The following is a 7,180-nucleotide window of genomic DNA, read 5'->3' as shown; positions in this document are numbered from 1 at the left end:
TAATTTTTTGGGAATTTTTTGGGGAATTTTTTGAAATTTTTCGGATCAAATTAACTTCATACACCCCCTTTAAAGTGGCCGTAGACATTGAAAAGTTTGCCGACAGCAATCAGCTCCCCATTTGATAAAAAAAATATTGAAGACGGCCATAACCCGTGACTCCCTCATTAACATGCACTCTTGGCTCAGCTATTTTGCTAATGGGAGCGATTCCCTGGGGGGAGGGGGAGAGACAGGTAACAATTCAACCTATTGGATCCATGCTTCTCCCCAAGGCAGACATCAGGGGACTATGCCGCAGACATTACTGATACCATTTGACAAATTCTGCATCGCTTCCTCTTGTCCTATACTTTCCTCTGCAGGTAAATGACGTCCCCTAGTATGTATGACACTATTTGGACTAGTTCATGTGCTATACCTACAGTATATATTTATACATTATTTAAATTTATAAAATCAGCTCTAAGAAGACTTTTTTTCCCAAGCTGAACAAGCCCAACATGTCCAGCCTTTTGTTCTAACAGGGCCATTCCATTTATTAATCTAGTTGATTACCTTTGAACCCCCTCCTGCTCTCTTATATCTTTTCTATGGTACCTGAAACTGCATTTCCCATATTCCAGATGTGGCCTAACAAGTGGTTTATAGAGGCGCAAGATTATATTTAAATATATTTGAAAAACTGCTTTTTATTATTCTTTTTGGGCACTGTAAAATTGTACTTGCTTATGTAGCTGCTGCTTGGCATTGAGTGCTTCTGTTTATCTTGTTGGTAAGGCTTCGTTCACATCTGCGTTATGCCTGCTGTTCTAGTGGATCCGTTAGAGGACCACCAGAACGGAAGTAAACGTTTTAAGAAAAACCCCATTGATTTCAATGGGTTTTGTTTTTGCTTCATTTGTGCTCAGTTAGGCTCTGTTCCGCTAGGTTTCCGTTTTTTTTTTTGACTGAAGCAATAGCGTAGTCTGCTGCGCTATTGTTTCCATCAAAAATTATGGAAACTTGACGGAAAGTAGGTCTCCAGTTTTTTTCAACATTGAAGTCAATGGATGACGGATACAAACTGATATACCATCCGTTTGTATCAGTTATGCATTACGTGTAACAGATCCGTTTTTTTCTGGACATGCACAGACTAAGTGCTTGTTCACATCAGCGTTGTCTTTCCATTGAGAGGTTCCATCTGAGCATTCCGTTAGGGGGAACCCCTCGATGGAATGGCAAACGGAAAATATAATTTCCGTTTGCATCACCATTGATCTCAATGGTGACGGATACTATGCTAATGGTTTCCGTTTGTGAAAGGGTTCAGGTTTTTTCTACGGAATTTAATAGCGCAGTCGAGATCTATAGTAATGCCAAAGGAAGCTATGGTATTCCGTTTGCCTTTCCATTGAGGGGTTCCCCCGACAGAAAGCTCAGACAGAACCCTCCCACGGAAAGGCAACGCTGATGTGAACTGGCCCTAAAAATGAAAAGAAAGAAAGATGCAAAGATAAAAACAGATCTGTTAAAGATGGAGTATGTATAACTGATGGCAAACTGACACAAACGGAAAGAACTGATCCGTCAAAAAAAAACATATTTTACTTTCCGTTGCATTCAGTCTGGCATCCATTAGTCTGTCCGTTTTTGTTTTTTTTCCAATGGATCCGCTAAAACAGATGCCACAACGCAGATGTGAACGAAGCCTAACTAGTATCTTCAAGTATTTCTCTTGCTCTGCTAAACCTAGTATTTTTAGCCATAATATTCCTTTGGTTTAGGCGCACTATGTTACATTTATTAACGTTACATTTCATCTGCGATTTATCATTTCCCAGTATAACGGTTCTCACCGGTTTGTTCGTGGATCCTCGGTGTCGTCTGGGAGATGGTGCTTGGAACCCAGGCAACAGTTGGCACAGCGGTAGAGGCGGTCGGATGGATAAGCAGAAGTCAGGACAGGCAGCAGACGTCGTAACGGGTATGGCAGCAATAGGTCAAGGCAGGCGGCAGATTTCATAATGGGTATGGTAGCAATAGGTCAAGGCAGGCGGCAGACAAGGATAGTCAAGTTCAAGCAGAGGTCAGTAACGGGGAATCCAGACAAAAGGCAGAAGTAACGGAAACAGGGAACTAGGGCACAGGGAACTCACGGGGAACTTGGTTGAACAAGCAGGGATGGAAGGGAGGAGAAACCTTAAATAGGAAGTTCAAGGAATTAAGGCGCGCGCTGGCCCTTTAAGGCAGGACGAGTCAGCGCGCGTGGCCCCTAGTGACTGCAGCCGTACATCGAGGATGCCGACCGCGGAAGGAGGTAATGGATGCACTCACCTGACGCCGTCCAGGGCCAGCAGAGCGTCCGGACCGGGTAAGTGGAGCTCAGGATGAGCAGCTGATGAGGGAGGGCGCCGGAACCAGAGCAGAGGCCGTGGGAACGGCGGGGAACGGCGCGGAAGCCGTTACCGTACCCCCCTTTACGCCCCCTCTTTTTAGGCTTGCTTGGAAACCTTCGCTCAAAGTCCTTGATGAGAGCTGGGGCGTTGATATTCTTCACAGGCTCCCATGATCTCTCCTCAGGACCATAATCTTTCCAGTCCACTAGGTACCATAATCTCCCCCGTGATCGTTTGACATCCTGGATCTCTTGAATTTAAAATTCGGCATCAACCGCTGGTACAGGATGAACCGGAATTTTCTTAGAAAATCGGTTGAGTATAGTGGGTTTCAGCAGAGAAATGTGGAAGGAATGAGAGATTTTTAGAGACTGAGGAAGGTGAAGTTTGAAAGTTACTGGATTAATTTGTTTCGTTATTTCATAGGAAACCGAGGAGCTAGCTTGTAACAAGGGGTCTTCAGACGTATGTACTGGGTGGACAGCCAGACTTTATCCCCAGGAAGGAGCTGCGGCGGTATCCTGCCTCTTTTATCCGCGTCTCTTTTAAACCTGGCTACGGCTTTGTGGATGGAGTCCTTGTCCATCTGCCAAATCCGTAGAAAGTCGCGGTGGACCGTGTTAGCAGCTGGAACCTCAGAAGGCACAGAGACTGGTAGGGGAATTCCTGGGTGCTGGCCATACACCAAGAAGAAGGGAGAAGAGCAGGTAGATTCCCCCGTATTGTTGTTGTAGGCAAACTCGGCCCATGGAAGCAGACCTGCCCAGTTGTCTTGTCTCGGAGACACGAAATTCCTGAGGAAACCTTCAAGTATTTGGTTAATCCGCTCTACTTGACCATTGGATTGGGGATGGTACGCGGAAGAGAAGTCTAGTTTGACCTCCAGCAGTTTGCACAAGGCTCTCCAGAACTTGGATGTGAACTGAACTCCTCTGTCAGAATTAGGGATCTCAGGCTGTCTAAGCAGGGGAGCCACTGACTGGATGTCAGGTCTCCTTTAAGTGTCCCATAAAGCACACTGAGTGGGTTCTTGATATGAGTGGTCGAGGGAATCACATGGGAGGGAGGGTTTAAGATTATATAAGTGAGGTTACTTCCTGTAGTGAGCCTCTTTCCCGCTTTCCAGACAGAGTTAAAGGCATAGTGTTGCCAGAAAAACATGTTTTGTTTTTTTTAATTAAACATTTAGTGTGTGGGTGATTAAACATTGTTCAAATTTTTTTTATTTTTTTCACGAGTCAGGAAATATTATAAATTAATTCTAATTTATAATACTACCCATTTTTGGTCACTAGATGGAGCTATTCCCAAAATTGCAGCATTGCAACATTGGGTTAAAAGCCCTCGCTCTAGTGAGCTCTCAGCATCCCCCCCTCCTTTATCCTGGCTAGTGCCGGGATAAACGAGGGGTTTGAACGGTGTAACCTCCTACACTGTGTGTCGCCATTTTTTGAGCTAACACACAGTGTAGTAGGTTTACATACAGTAGTAAACACACACAAACACGAACATACATTGAAATCTCTTACCTGCTCCTGCCGCCGCGGCTCCCTCCGGCCCGTCCGCTCCGTTTGCTGCCGCTCGTCCAAGTGCACAAATCCGGAAGCCGCGACCGGAAGTAGTAATATTACTGTCCGGCCGCGACTTCCGGTCCACAGGAAAATGGCGCCGGACGGCGCCAATTTCGAATTGGACTGTGTGGGAGCGGCGCATGCGCAGTTCCCACACAGACGCCGTACACGGAAGTCAATGGGACGGGAGCCGTTCGCAGTCCCTATGGGACTGTGGCTGCCGTATTCCATGTCTGTATGTGTCGTTAATCGACACAGACAGAAATGGAACAAAAAATGGCAGCCCCCATAGGGAAGAAAAAGTGTAAAAATAAGAAAAAGTAAAACACAAACACACAAATGAATATAAACGTTTTTAATAAAGCACTAACATCTTTAACATATAAAAAAATAATTTGTGATGACACTGTTCCTTTAAGGAACCTCTACAGCTAGTGAAGCTTTACAGAGTAATCATCACTCTAATATGGCAGAGCAAGCGCTGCTGGCGCTTTTAAAAGAGAAGATAGCGAAGGAAGGATCAGCCTGGCTAACCCCGCTCCTACGAGGTGGGTCTGAGCAAATGGATGGCGCGGTGTCTGAGCCGTTAGCCAGTGGCAAGCGGCCCACAAGGAGGTGCCGTCGGCCTACTTGGCTGAGTCCTTCCCCCACTAGAGCTAGAAAACGGGGGAGGGCGCCGTCTCGTCACCTGGCTCAGCAGCGTGGCGAGGTGAGCGAGCAGCGTAGTGTAGGAGAGACACTGCCGGTTCACGATGAAGGAGGACGGGCTGGGAGCCAGGCCTCCCTTCTCACAGGGCAACATAGCAGACAGGCAGGTGTAGTGAGGCAACGCACACCCCCGCGCGTAGACGGCGCGGTGGGTCATAGCAGCGGCATGGAACAGGAGGCAGTGCAGCAACAGGTTGCTCCAAAACCACCTGGCAGGCTTGCTAGGTGTTTTGGCAGAAAATCTGCCAATGTTGTAAAGGACACGCCGGTTATGAGAGGAGACAGGGGGAGGGGGAAGTTCCCACAAGCAATGCAGGACTTAGTCAGATTGCAGACGATAGTGAAGAAGACTTTTTCGAGTGCATTCAGGGTACACCGCAGGATAGGGCCAGTGAGCAATTACAGAGATGTGTTTCCGCCGGCAGAGCCCATAGGTGTGGGACAAGGGGCCGTGGATCGGACACATGCTCCGAATCAGGATCTGACAGGTCGGGGAGACGAAAGCAGAGAAGGCTTGGCTCCCACAGACGCACAATTTATAGGGATAGAAGGAGTAGGCATAGGCAACGGTCGTGCAGTAGGGTTTCTAGACATCGATCACGAGGCGCACGAAGAAGCAGGTCAGCATATCGCACGTCCTCGGCTTCCTCGGAGGAGTCCGTGGATAGACACAGCAGGAGGTCACGCGTGAGCAGACAACGTGGGCGGAGAAGCAGATCGTTCGACCGAAGGAGACACCGGAAGACTACACCGGTTGAGGCAACAACGGTTGTTTCTCCGCCGCCCACAACGCAAAATGCAGATGTTCAGTCAGCGGGTCATCAGAGTGGTGAGTTATCATGTGCACAAGCATGGAATAAAAACGCTGATAATGGTGACGAGTTATTTGGTATGCTGAAAAATGTTTTGGAAAAAATGGGTGGGGCTGAGGTCCCGATTAAGGTCCCAGGGGCGGCGGAGCCGCAGCCTGTGCAGGCGTTGGATAACACGGGCATGTTGCTCAGGGACTCGTATTTTTGTGGAGTTGCTCCCCTGGGGACACATATATCAAATGAAGTTAGAGAAAAAATTAAAAAATGTGAATATGTGGATATATGGTCTTTAGTGTCGCCAGAGCAGCTAACAGTTGATAAAGAGAGGAAGTTTGATAAAAGTGATGATAAAAAGCCCAAAGTGGCAAAAACGTTTGGAAATTGGTTGCAGGCTTTCGCGGTGTTGGCGAGCATAGCGAGTCAAAGTAAACCAGAAAAAGCCTTTGAATTATTTACATATCTGGATACAATTTATTCTGCGCATAAGTTGCACGGGGGAACTGCATGGTGGAGGTACGACGAGGAATTCAGGCGCCGTTTAGCTATTCGGCCAGACATAGGTTGGTCCTCTAAGGCCACGGATGTATGGATATAATTAATGTTGACGCAGAGGCCCCAGAATTCCTTTCTTGCCTCCTCCACCGCCCCCCCTCAGGCGGCAGTTGCGGGTCGCAGACCAGGGGCTTGTTGGCTCTTCAATGAAGGGCATTGTCGGTTTTTCGCTTCATGCAAATTCAAGCATGAATGCTCCATATGCGGGGGATCCCACTCAGCGCTGCGTTGCTTTAAGAGAAGTAAGAACCCCGCGAGACCAGCTGCTGCAGGTAAGCCAGAGGACGCCGGTGAACGTCCAAAGGATGCGCCCCTGGTTAGACAGGTACCCCAGGAGACAGGAGGCAGAAATGCTCATTAGGGGTTTTTACACATGGTTTTCATATACCGCATGTTTATCAGCCGGCTGCTACGTTTGCTTCAAATTTAAAGTCTGTTATAGCTCAACCGGAAATTGCTCAGGAGAAAATAGACAAAGAAGTTAGCATGGGGCGAATGGCGGGTCCTTTCGCGGAACCACCATTAGAGAACCTCAGAATTTCCCCTCTGGGGATCGTGCCAAAGAAAGAGCAGGGAAAATTTCGTCTCATACACCACTTGTCTTTCCCTCCAGGTGAATCAGTCAATGATGGGATATCTAGGGAGGAGGCGGCTGTGTCGTACATATCATTTGACAGAGCTATGCAGTTAGTTTCAAAAGCGGGACCGTTTTCCTTGTTAGCTAAGTCTGACATTAAATCAGCCTTCCGCCTCCTCCCGGTTCATCCTGACTGTTTTCACCTGTTGGGGTGTCAATTGAACGGCCTATATTACGTGGACATGTGTTTGCCGATGGGGTGCTCTATTTCATGCTGCTATTTTGAGATGTTCAGTTCCTTTTTAGAGTGGGTTGTACGGTCTGAGACAGGCAACACATCGGTAATACACTACTTGGATGATTTTTTGTTCATCGGTCCTAGAGATGAGTCGTTATGTTTATACACTTTGAATTCTTTCAGGTTTTTTATGGCCATGTTTGGTGTCCCTCTAGCGGAGGACAAAACGGAAGGCCCATGTTGGTGCCTCTCCTTCCTGGGGATAAAAATCGATACGAGCAAGATGGTTCTCAGCCTCCCGGAAGACAAGATTGCAAAATTGAGACAGGATATTAACAGCA

The sequence above is a fragment of the Rhinoderma darwinii genome, chromosome 2, assembly GCF_050947455.1.
Source record: "Rhinoderma darwinii isolate aRhiDar2 chromosome 2, aRhiDar2.hap1, whole genome shotgun sequence".
NCBI classification, from domain to species: Eukaryota; Metazoa; Chordata; class Amphibia; order Anura; family Rhinodermatidae; genus Rhinoderma; species Rhinoderma darwinii.
This window is presented reverse-complemented; position numbering follows the sequence as displayed.